Consider the following 13,309-nt stretch of genomic DNA (forward strand, 5'->3'; position numbering starts at 1 on the left):
GTATGGGACTACACTATTGAAGAGGGCTTAAATGGATTGATGGGTACGACCTATATCAACAAGATGCATCTTCTTTTTGGTAGTCCATCCCTTGAGAACTCCAAAGTTAAGCGTGCTTGACCTGGAGTAATCTCAAGATGGGTAACCTCCTGGGAAGTTTTCCCAGGAAGTGTGCGAGTGAGGACAAAGCACCTTGAAAAGACTTGTGTTGGTTTGTAGGGTCAGTCGTCATTCCAAAAAGCACCCATAGTGACGTGGGGCGTTACACCGCCGGTAGTACCCTGCCAATCCCAAAAAGCTCCTAGCATCTGGTACACTGCTCGACCTAGGCCAATCTCTCACTGACTCAATCTTGCTTGGGTCAACAAGAATCTCCTCCTTACTGACAATATGGCCTAGAAATGTGACTTGCGGTAGCCAAAACTCGCACTTCCTAAACTTAGCATATAACTTATGCCCTCTCAACCGCTTTAATACCAAGCGCACTGCTCGTGCTCTGTCAATGACTGGGAGTACACCAGTATGCCATCGATAAACAGGATCACAAACTTATCAAAATAGTCCTTCAAGACCCTATTCATCAAGTCCGTGAAAGCTGCTGGGGCGTTGGTTAATCCAAAGGACATAACCAGGAATTCATAGTGTCCATATCTCATGCAAAAAGTGGTCTTTGGTATGTCCTCCTCTTTAATCCTTAACTGGTTGTAGCCTGACCGAAGTTCAATCTTAGAGAACACTGTCTTCCACTGTAAAGACCCATCTAACTTAAAGATCTTGGAACATTAAAAACTACTAAGCATAACTACTATTTTGGAATACATATATAAAATAATAGAACTTTATTATAAAAATCCAACATACAGGATCCCGTTGTTATTACATAAAATCATAAAGAAAACAAAACCTTTAGTTAAATGTTCAAATACTTAATGTGGAAAAACATAAATAAATAATTAAAAAGACTCAAAACATAAACGTCGTCCTCGATCGTTACCATCAGTCCATTCAATAAGTCCTCTCCCATTACACATGCCAAAGCTGCTACGAATCTGTCCTGCCATAGTGACGTGGGGCGTTACACCACCGGTAGTACCCTGCCAATCCCAAAAAGCTCCTAGCATCTGGTACACTGCTCGTCCTAGGCCAATCTCTCACTGCTTCAATCTTGCTTGCGTCAACAAGAATCCCCTCCTTACTGACAATATGGCCTAGAAATGTGACTTGCGGTAGCCAAAACTCGCACTTCCTAAACTTAGCATATAACTTATGCCCTCTCAACCGCTTTAATACCAAGCGCACTGCTCGTGCTCTGTCAATGACTGGGAGTACACCAGTATGCCATCGATAAACATGATCACAAACTTATCAAAATAGTCCTTCAAGACCCTATTCATCAAGTCCGTGAAAGCTGCTGGGGCGTTGGTTAATCCAAAGGACATAACCAGGAATTCATAGTGTCCATATCTCATGCAAAAAGTGGTCTTTGGTATGTCCTCCTCTTTAATCCTTAACTGGTGGTAGCTTGATCGAAGGTCAATCTTAGAGAATACTATCTTCCACTGTAAAGTCCCATCTAACTTAAAGACCTTGGAACATTAAAAACTACTAAGCATAACTACTATTTTGGAATACATATAAAATTAATATAACTTTATTATAAAAATCCAAAATACATGATCCCATTGTTATTACATAAAATCATAAGGAAAACAAAACCTTTAGTTAAATGTTCAAATACTTAATGCGGAAAAACCTAAATACATAATTAAAAAGATTCAAAACATAAACGTCGTCCTCGATCGTTACCATCAATCCATTCATTTAGTCCTCTCCCATTACACATGCCAAAGCTGCCACGAATCAGTCCAGCCTTCCAAGCTCATTTTCCTGCACCATCTAAAATAAAAAGGAATGAGCCTAATGCTGAGTAAGGAAAACTACTAAATCATATCATAAATCATAAACCGTAAAAACATAAATCATAAAACATATGACGTAAAAACGTAAATCATAAAACATATGACTACAAATTAATGGCCATTAACTCATTATCGTAGTATGTGATATAAAACATCTAGGTCCTCTTGCTACTATTTAGAGGTAGGTTTAAACACAAATATAGTATATGATAGAAACCATCTAGGTCCTCTTACTACTATTTAGAGGTAGGTTTAGTCATAACTATATTCTACAATAATGATGAAAATCTCGGGATTTGCTTATTTGGTATCTAAGCAACCATATTTGCCAAGTGTCTACAACATAAGACATATACATACATACAGACACATAGCATATAAGAATACTCATAACACATAAAATCTAACCTATTTTCCTTACCAAAAGCTGGAATATTGGAGACAAGAGCGGGATTGGAAACTCCTAAAACCAAACAGTAAAAATCATAAGTTTGCTAAAGAAAATAAGATGAATAGAAGATCTAAACCATCAAGATAAGAACTTACCAAAAACATTTAGTTTCAAAGGAATCAAACACCTAACCAAAAGCCATTATAACAAGTTAGGATTTTGAAGAAAATGAAAAGAATAAGAGGAACTATAATGAAATAAAACCGAGGGTAAAAATACCTTAGATAGATGAGAGCTTCGATCTACACCTCAATATTGAAATAACACTCTATCTTACTTCCCAAGTGTTTAGAAAAGCTTACATTTGAAAGCTTTTAACCCCAAAACCCTAGCGTTTCTCTCTAGAACTAACTTAGCAGCTTGGAGGCTCTGAGAAGTGCTTGAATGATGATGCAAATGGCTGAGTGAATGGTCCTATTTATAGAGTTCAAGGAGTGATACTAACCCCTTCTAAAATAAATAAATAATTGAATTTTATGCTCAACAGATGCCCCGAACTCGGTCAAAAACATTCAAGAGCAAGTCCAAGTTGTTGAGGGCTCTTTCTAGCTCGGATTCCACGGATTTTTAAAAATGCATGAGGGAGCTGATATATCGCCCCTATAGGCGATATATTGCCTGCCCCAGAATCCCGAGCCTTCGTGGCTTTGTTCGTATGAAGTCGATGTGTTTTCCTTATCAATCATAGGCGATATATCGACCCTATAGCTGCGATATGTCAGCATACGCTGATTTATTAAACACGTTTTTTCACACTGTCAACACACTTGAAGTTGTTTAAAACTACTTTGACTGAGTAAAACGTGATCCTAACAGCAAAGGGAAGGTTCTAGACTTCCAAGGTTTATCCTTGATTAATTTATTAATCTAAAATCCTTAAATCCTTAATAAACATACATGTGACAAGTGTCACGTTCTTAATTATTCTATCTAAACCTTAGGTTATAATAAATATCATTTCTAGGACCAGCTATATTAATAAAACCTTATGTTAAAATTAATGTTTCTAAACTATAGGCAAACTTATAAAATCCATAACTATCCCTATGAGTTTCCAACTAAATCCAGGCCTAAACCAATAGAAAACTAAAATACTACAGCACAGCTACTACTATCTAGCTAAGTAAAATTCTGAGATGCTGCACATATCCCATGTGGTGAAATTTGATTCTTCTTTAGAGATATTCAATTTAGAATATGAGAAGCAGTAAGCATGGATGCTCCCCATAACATAAAACTCAAATTTTTATGCAATAGCATAGCATTGATTATTTCAAAATATGTTCTATTCTTTCTTTCTGGTATACCATTTTGTTGGGGTGTATAAGGAGTTGTACGTTGATGTATTATACCATGTATCTCACAAAAGACATTGAGTTCATTGGAAAAGCATTCACCACCCTATCATTTTTATTTACTTTTATTTTCTTTTCCAATTGATTTTCAACTTCGGCTTTATAGATTTTAAACATGTTAAATGCCTCGTCCTTATTCTTAAGAAAGTACACATACGTGAATCTAGAACAATCATCAATAAAGGTAATAAAATACCTATGTTCACCTCTAGTAGTTATTCCATTTAATTCACATAAATCATTATGTATCAAATCTAGTATGTTAGTTTTCTTTTCAACACTTGGAAAATGTTTCTTTACCATCTTAGATTTAACACACAATTCACACTTATCATGCTCAATATCATTGCATACAACTAAACCACATTTGATAACTCTTTTAATTGTACTATATCCTATATGAGAAAGTTTATTAAGTCACAAAGTAATAGAATCAAAACCAAACACATAAGAGAGAGATGAGCATGCATTATTATCAAAACCATTGTCTTTGGTACACAATTTAATCATCCCATCACACACAGACCATTTCCACACAAATTAGTTGCCTTTGGATAGAATTAGCTTGTTGGACTCAAACACTGTTTTGATGCCCGATTTTCTCAATAAATGCCCACTCACAAGATTCCTACTTATATCTAAAACATACAACACATTGGTGAAGATCAACATTCCCCTTGCTCAACACCTTGGACCTATGATCATTCCTCATTTGGATTCCATGACCGTCACTTGACACTTCAAGGGTTTTGAATATCTCTCTATCATAAGTAACATGAATGGTGGCACAAGTGTCATACCACCACCCTTGCACTTTCCCTTGGATGGCATTTACCTCACTCAAGGTTGCAACCAATTACTCTTTGGTTGTGTTGACATTTGGCCATGTGGCCACTCTTTCTACAAAAAAAAAAAAACTAGGGCCTCACACACCCTTTAATTTCCCTTTATTCTTCCTTGGAGCTAGATGAGTATCCTTCTTTGATTGGGCCTTCTTGTGAGTCTTCCCTTAGGATTGAGAGGGTTTCTCTATGGCATTAGCCTTAGATGTCCCAACATTGGACTCTTCCATACACTTGCCTCTAGAACGAGACTCCTCTTCAATCCTTAGGTGCTCCAAGATCTCTTCCAAAGATATCTCTTAATTCGTATGGAGTATCTTCTTTCTATAGCTTCTCCAAGATTGAGATAGTTTAGCTATAATCCCTCCCACAATGAAGGGTTCCAACAATGTTATCTGAAGAGTAGAAAACTTATTCACAATAACTTAAAGTTCATGTACTTGGAGGAGTAAGGGTTTACAGTAAAAGAATTTGAATTCCATGAATTGAGTGATAAGGAATTTCTTGGTACCTTCTTCTTCGATTTTGTAGTTCTTCTCAAGAGTTTCCCATATCTTCTTTGCTGATGTAGTTTTTTGTAGAGATCATAGAGACGATCTGACAAAGCATTGAGTATGTGGCCTTTAGAAATGAGTTCATCCTCTTCCATTTTTCGTCCTTTCTTTGATCAGATTTTGAGAATCATCATCCTTTGGGGGCTCCAAACTCTTCAAATCTTTGTCAAGGATGTAGTGCAATTTCAAAGTTGTGAGGATGAACTTGATCTCATCCTACCATCTTACAAAATTTGAGCCATCAAACTTATCTATTCTTACTAGATCTTGTGACATGAACTTGAGGGCTAAGATTGATGATCTTTCTTACAAAGCTTTGGTTTTAAGAAAAACCATAGAGATAGATAAACTTTGACACAACACAAAGGTTTAGAGATATATATTTTTTATTGTTGGGGATTAGGCGTAATCAACCTTGGTTTTGTATTACAACTCAAAGCATAAACAACAAGTAATCTAACTCTAATGGAAGATAATCACAAATTACATAAACACAAAAGACAAATATTAGAGTGGGCCTTTCTTGAAGAACAACCTTCAAACACAAAATCACAAGTTTATGATTTTATGTGAAACACAAAAACTTGGAAGGCTTCACACAAATGTATATTTGTTGTCCAAAACTCTCTATTCCTAGCCTTCTCGGAATTTCTTGAAGCAACTACAATGGAATGAGATTAGGATTTAGAAGCCTTGATCCTTCATACAAGTAAACCTTTCTTGATGAAGATTTTAAAGAAAACAAGTAATCGTGAAAGCTAGAGAGAGAGAGAGTTTGTTTTAGAGAGAGAGAGAGAGAGTGAGGTGAGTGATAATGTCACCAATTAGCGCAAATGAACCCTTTAATAGTATAGGAACCACATTAGACTTGACCAATAGAGCATTTTAAATTGAATTTCGGAGCCAAAAAATGTCACTATACGATCCTGTATGGACGGCCCAGGCGACACATCGCTCGGAACCAATCGATGCATCCCCTAGCACCAGGTGACGTGTCACCTGGTGTACCATTTTTTGGTCGAGCGACGCATCCCCTCCCAGAGGCAATGCATCATCAATGCCTCTATTTTGGCGCTCCAAAATTTGTCTCAAAACATCCCCAAATTCTCCCAAACTTTTTGGGTACTCTCATATACTCCAAAGAAACACTTTGGACCCAAAAAGATGATTTACAAATGTCTATACTAAAAGTCAACTCTCACATGTTGTCTTTTGGGAAACTGTTATGGTTTTTGCACCTTTTCGTGCCTAGCCAATTTTATTATGTATTTAACTAATCATAACATGGGGTACATCCTTGCCAGTGCTAATTTCGTAGAGGCAGTAGGATCCCCGTCCCAGAACTTGGTTCATTTCAAATGGGCCTTCCCACTTCGGCTGTAACTTTGTTTGATTGCCAGTGGTTTGCCTTAGCACCCATTCACATAATAGAAAGGATATATTATTAACTTGCTTCTGATAATGACGCTCTGCATCCTTTTGATAGTTCTGTTATTGCATCTATGCAATCATTTTGTGCTCTTCCACTAGATCCAAATTAAGGCTAAGTTGAAGTTGATTTGCTTCGGTGTCAGAGGCGATGTCTGTCTGACGCATTGGCACACCCAATTTTTTAGTATTACAACTTCTGTGTCGTATACCTTAAAGTATGGGGTTTCTTCAGTTGAAGTCTGCTTAGTGGTTCGATATGCCCAGTGGACTTTGGGCAACTCTTCTAATCATGCGCCTTTCTTATCATCTAAATTCTTCTTGATATTGTCAAATATAACATTATTGGAGGCTTCCACTTGTCTGTTGCCTTAGGGATAACTAATAGAACAAAAGCTCAAAGTTATATTCAATTAGTTTCACAATTCTAGAACTTTGGAATTTTGGAAAGGAGTGTCATTGTCTACTACTATTTCTTGAGGAATTCTTAATCAGTAGATTATATGCTTCCAAATGAAATTTACTCTGTCAAATTTATTTACAGTTGTTGACGGTGAAATCTCGTCAACGAAATTAGATCGGAAAACTCAAAGGAAAGTCAGGTGATGTTCAGATGAGAACTTAGAATGGACTTATGGAAGGATAAACATAGATCAACAATGGAGTAAAAACTGTATATTTCTTAATAGCTTCAGCTTACAATGAATTTTCCAACCCTTTACCTTAAGGGGTCAAGGTCTATTTATAGTTGGGCTCTAATGGCCCCTTATACATGGCGGTCCATTGGGACAAAATAGTACATGAGTACACTGTCAGGGTAGCAGCACAGGTGGTAGTGGTGCTGGAAAAGTGGTGGTCTGCTCTAGTACGTGTCAGGGGTCTGCAAAAGTAGTCCTTCCTTGGTATCACATTATGCCTCCACTACATGTTACGGACCTCACAAGCGTGCTGAGGGAGTCCTTACCATGTACCATTCTTGTACTGCCACTACCTGTATGGCGGGGACACCGTATTCGCACTCTGACTCCTCCAGATTTGTAGGTACATTCCGTACTAGTGCGTGTTCCCTGCACCTAGTGGGTGTTTTCACCTTCTGAAGGTTTGTATGTTGATCTAGACCCTCTATGTCTATCTAAGCATTAGATTGCTTATTGACGGGAAAGGATACATATGGGAGGTAAACTTTACTGGTTGGATAAAAGGGGTAAGGTGTGAGAGGTCCCGCGGGGTGCCCAGGCATGAGGCCAACCCGCGGGTGAGCTTGGGTGTGAAGCCTTCTCACAGGGTCTTAGGCATGAGGCTATGGTGAGGACATCCTTCGCGAGGCCTCTAAGGGCACGACTGGAGAGCAAGGCGAGGCGTGAGACCCATGCCGCAAGGCTCTTGGTGCGTTGGCACGAGATGAGGCTCTTGGGCCCTTGGCACGAGACACATGGCCTCGCTATGTGAGGCTATGCAAAGAGTGCCTCACTTGGCACAAGATGTGTTGGATAATGACCTCACGGGGCACACCTACTGGGCGCGACACGCTGGCGTGAGTCCCTCTTGGACGAGGCACCAGGCGTGCGGCCTAAGCTTGGGCACGCGAGACGCTGGCACGAGGCCCTCTTGGCCGAGGCACCAGGCACGCGAGACGCTGGCGCGAGGCCCTCCTGGCCGAGGCACTAAGCACGCGAGATGTTGGCGCCGAGGCTCTGGGTGCACGAGACGCTGGCGCTAGGCCCTACTGGCTGAGGCGCCAGGCGCACGAGACGTTGGCGCGAAGCCCTCCTGGCCGAGGCGCCAGGCGCGCGAGGCCCTCCTAGCCGAGGTACCAGGCACGTGAGACCCTCCTGGCCGAGGCACCAGGCGCGCAAGACGCAGGTGTGAGGCCCTCCTGACCGAGGCACCAGGCGCGTGAGATGCTAGTGCAAGACCCTCCTGTTCGAGGCACCAGGCGCGCGAGACGCTGGTGCGAGGCCCTCCTGGCTGAGGCACCAAGCGCCCGAGACCATGCGTGCGGCTGCTAGGGGATCGCGAGGCTGCCAGGGGGTGTCACGAGGCCATGCGTGTAGCTGCCCTCGACATATATGGCTTGGATGCCCTTTGCATGTATGTAGGCGTATGCCTCAGGTGCCTTTGACAACTCTTACAGATGTGAGTGTATCCTTATCCATGCACATGTCAGCCTCACTCAGGCATGCCGGACATCACTATGTGAGGGTCTTGTGCACCCATCCACCTACAATATTTACTTTGACCCATGCTTGGGTGAGGGTCTTATGTGAGGGCACGGCTGGAGAGCGAGGCGAGGCGAGGCGTGAGACCCATGCCGCGAGGCTCTTGGTGCGTTGGCACTAGACGGGGCAAACCCTCATGGCTTATAACTTTTTTTCCTTGAGACAATCTCCCGTATTCGAAAGGCCTATAGGCTCAAGCCCAATGACGTGACTAAGTGACCTTTGGTGTTCCAAATAGGGACAAGAGATTTTTTTTTTCATGGTGGATTTTTGGTATCCACATTTGCCCAAGTCTATAGGGCAGCCTTTAGGCGTTCTCGTGGACTCTTCTTTTTTTCTTTTTTTATTATCAATTTTTTTTTGTATTTATCATGCTCGACGTCCTTTTGAGCCCACTCGAAAGGGGGTTCGATAGGTCTCTCTTTGGTGCACCTTGATCGTATCTATAAGGATATATTGTCCCCTTGGGTTCTAGTTATCCTTTTATATATTTTTGCGCGCACTTATTATTTCTTGTGAGAAGCGTCCTCGTCATTAGGCATAGTAATATTTTTGCAAGCGTCTTCTTTGAGACGCTTTTTGGAAGCGTCAACTTTGAGACCCTTTTTGCAGGCGTCTACTTTTGAGACCCTTTTTACAAGCGTCTACTTTGGAGACCCTTTTTCTAGGCGTCTACTTTTGAGACCCTTTTTGCAAGCGTCTACTTTGGAGACCCATTTTGCAGGCGTCTACTTTTGAGACCCTTTTTGCAAGCGTCTACTTTTGAGACTCTTTTTGCAGGCGTCTACTTTTGAGACCCTTTTTGCAATTTTTGAGGTGATCTCCCCGCGAGTCGAGACTTTCATGGCTAGATGGTCTTAGTTCAATCTCGAACTTGGTCAGTGACCCCTCTAGCACGACGCCCCCTTCTATAAGGAATCTTCAGATGTATTGGTAGTAGGGCAACTGGAGGAAGGTTCGCTTTCTTCAACATTCGAGTTCTTATGGCCCTCTTCCACACGTATGTACTTCTGTGCTCTCTCTCGAAGTCATCCAAATTCAAAACTTCTCTTTCGAGCATGTTACCCCATAACCTACTTCCTGGTCGTACTCCGGCTATAATGGCCATCTTGAGCTCTGCTTTGGTTAAACTTCCCACCTTCGTTGCTTCCATATTGAACCTATGGATATAGTTCTTCAGACTTTCATTCTTGCCTTGTTTTATGTTAGCGAGGCTGGTAATTGGCATGACGTAATCACAGGCTGCATGGTGTTGCTGAAGAAATTCATCAGAGAATTGCTGCCATGATTTGATTGTTCCTGGCCTTAACCTCTTGAACCACTTGTACGCCACTCCTTTAAGCGTAACGACAAAGCAATGGCAATATTCCCTGTTGTTGACCCCTCTTAACCTCATCAAGTTATTGAAGGAGTCTAAGTGATATTTTGGGTGTGTAGTACCCTCATACAGAGTCATGCGAGGCTCTCTGAAGCCAGTGGGCATTTGCTTAGCCTGGATCTCCCTTGTGAAGGGAAAATCACAGTCAAATTCTTTATTATCTTTGTGCCCTCCAAGTGCAGTGGTAATTTTGTCTCGAGGGCTTCACATTTTAGTGTCTAGTCCCCTCCTCTTTTTGCTTGAGGAGTCTCGCGGGTCCTCAGACTGAACCCTTGCTTTGGTGGTGTTCCTCGGGGGAACCGCGGGGGGCGCTTCTTTTGAGGTGAGTTCGGCTTTATTCTTACGACCATCATCTTCCTTCTGCCTTTGCTCTTGGGGGCATTTCGTCGGCCTAGGTTCCCCATGGGACCTTGTCGGGGGAGTTTTACTGGTGGAAAGTCGGGTTCCCCCATCGTCTATGGGGATAGTGTCTTCCCCTTTTTCATGCTCCTTCTCTTTACGCCTAGGAAGGGGTATGCTTGACTTTCCTTGCAGTAGGTCATTTAAGACCTCTTGCATGTTCTCTATCGTGGTTTCTAGCCTTCGAGTCTTTTTATGTAACTCTTGAATCTCATCCCTGTAGAAGCGAGTCCTTGAGCTGGAACATACCAAGCGTACCCCGGGACCCTTGCTTGGTCTGTGCATTGAAAGACCTGGGTCTTGGTGGCCTGAGCGTGGTGCCACCGGGGGGCGGTGAAGTGGATGCACTGGCGGCTCTGAATGACCTCCGTCGGGCCGGATGGCCGGGGATGATGCTTCCCTCTCCTCCCTTGGGGGAAGAGGCTCTTCTGGTCTACCTCCATGCTTGGGCGGAGAGGGGTCTTTCTTGGAAGCCCTCCGCACAACTTCGTCCAAGCGAACCTCATCATCTTGTATTTGTCGTAGGCGTTTTGAACGTCTTAGCATCTTTCTTTGTTGGAAGTGATGGAAGAACGCTGGCTTGATGCTTGTTCTTCCCACAGACGGCGCCAAACTGTTGACGGTGAAATCTCGTCAACGAAATTAGATCAGAAAACTCAAAGGTAAGTCAGATGATGTTCAGATGAGAACTTAGAATGGACGTATGGAAGGATAAACACAGATCAACAATGGAGTAAAAACTTTATATTGCTTAATAGCTTAAGCTTACAATAAATTTTCCGACCCCTTACCCTAAGGGGTCAAGGTCTATTTATAGTTGGGCTCTAATGGCCCCTTATACATGGTGGTCCCTTGGGACAAAATAGTACATGAGTACACTGTCAGGGTAGCAGCACAGGTGGTAGTGCTGCTGGAAGAGTGGTGGTCTGCTCTAGTATGTGTCAGGGGTCTGCAAAAGTACTCCTTCCTTGGTATCACATTATGCCTCCACTACTTGTCGGGTACGGACCTCACAAGCGTGCTGAGGGAGTCCTTACCGTGTACCATTCTTGTACTGCCACTACCTATATGGCGGGGACACCATATTCGCACTCTGACTCCTCCAGGTTTGTAGGTACATTCCGTACTAGTGCGTGTTCCCTGCACCTAGTGGGTCTTTTCACCTTCTGAAGGTTTGCATGTTGATCTAGACCCTCTATGTCTATCTAAGCATCAGATTGCTTATTGACGAGAAAGGATACATATGGGAGGTAAACTTTACTGGTTGGATTAAAGGGGTAAGGTGTGAGAGGTCCCGCGGGGTGCCCAGGCACGAGGCCAACCCGCGGGTGAGCTTGGGTGCGAAGCCTTCTCGCGGGGTCTTAGGCACGAGGCTATGGTCAGGTCATCCTTCGCAAGGCCTCTAAGGGCACGGCTGGAGCGCGAGACGAGGCGTGAGACCCATCCCGCGAGGCTCTTGGTGTGTTGGCACGAGACGGGGCTCTTGGGCCCTTGGCGCGAGACACATGGCCCCGCCATGTGAGGCTATGCAAAGAGTGCCTCACTTTGCACGAGACGTGTTGGATGATGACCTCACGGGGCACACCTGCTGGGCACGACATTCTGGCGCGAGGCCTTCTTGGCTGAGGCACCAGGTGCGCGGCCTAATCCTGGGCACGTGAGATGCTGGCACGAGGCCCTCTTGGCCGAGGCACCAGACGCGCGAGACTCTGGCGTGAGGCGCTCCTTGTCGAGGCGCCAGGCGCGCAAGATTTTGGTGTCGAGGCGCCAGGCGCGCAAGATTTTGGTGTCGAGGCGCCAGGCGCGCGAGACACTGACACGAGGCCCTCCTAACCGAGGCGCCAGGCGCGAGAGATGCTGGCGCGAGGCCCTCCTGGCCGAGGCACCAGGTGCGCAAGACGCTAGTGCGAGACCCTCCTAGACGAGCCACTAGGTGCGTGAGACGCTGATGCGAGGCCCTCCTGGCCGAGGCACCAGGCGCGCGAGATGCTAGCGCGAGGCCCTCCTGGTCGAGGTACCAGACGCTGGGCCTCTCACCAGGCGCGCGAGACTATGCGCGCGGCTGCTAGGGGGTCGCGAGGCCATGTGCGCGGCTGCCAGGGGGTGTCATGAGGCCATGCGCGCGGCTGCCCTCGACATATATGGCTTGGAGGTCCCTTGCACGTATGTAAGCGTATGCCTCAGGTGCCTTTGACAACTCTTACAGATGTGAGTGCATCTTGATCCATGCGCATGTCAGCCTCACCAAGGCATGCCAGACCTCACTATGTGAAGGTCTTGTGCACCCATCCTCCTGCAATATTTACTTTGACCCCTTAGCTTAGCGGGGCAAAGCCTCATGGCTTATAAATTTTTTTCCTTGAGACAATCTCCCGTATTTGAAAGGCCTACTGGCTTGAGCCCGATGACGTGGCTAAGTGACCTTTGGTGTTCCAAACAGGGACAAGAGAATTTTTTTTCATGGTGGATTTTTGGTATCCACAACAGTACAATAAGCTTCTGCTACAACCCATTTTGTTAAGTAATCTTTTGCCAAAAAAGTGTAGCGCTTTCCACTTGCTATTAGAGGTAATTCTTCGACGATGTCCATTCTCCACTTTGTAAATGGCCATGGTGAGATGATAGAATTAAGCTCTCAAGTTGTACAATGGTTGATTGGGGAAAAGTGTTTGCATTTATCACATTTCTTTGTGTATTCTTTGGCTTCTGTCATCATATACGATCAATAGTATCCCTTTCCTAAGGCCTTATGAGCCAAACTACG

The sequence above is a fragment of the Humulus lupulus genome, chromosome 3, assembly GCF_963169125.1.
Source record: "Humulus lupulus chromosome 3, drHumLupu1.1, whole genome shotgun sequence".
In the NCBI taxonomy this organism is placed as follows: Eukaryota; Viridiplantae; Streptophyta; class Magnoliopsida; order Rosales; family Cannabaceae; genus Humulus; species Humulus lupulus.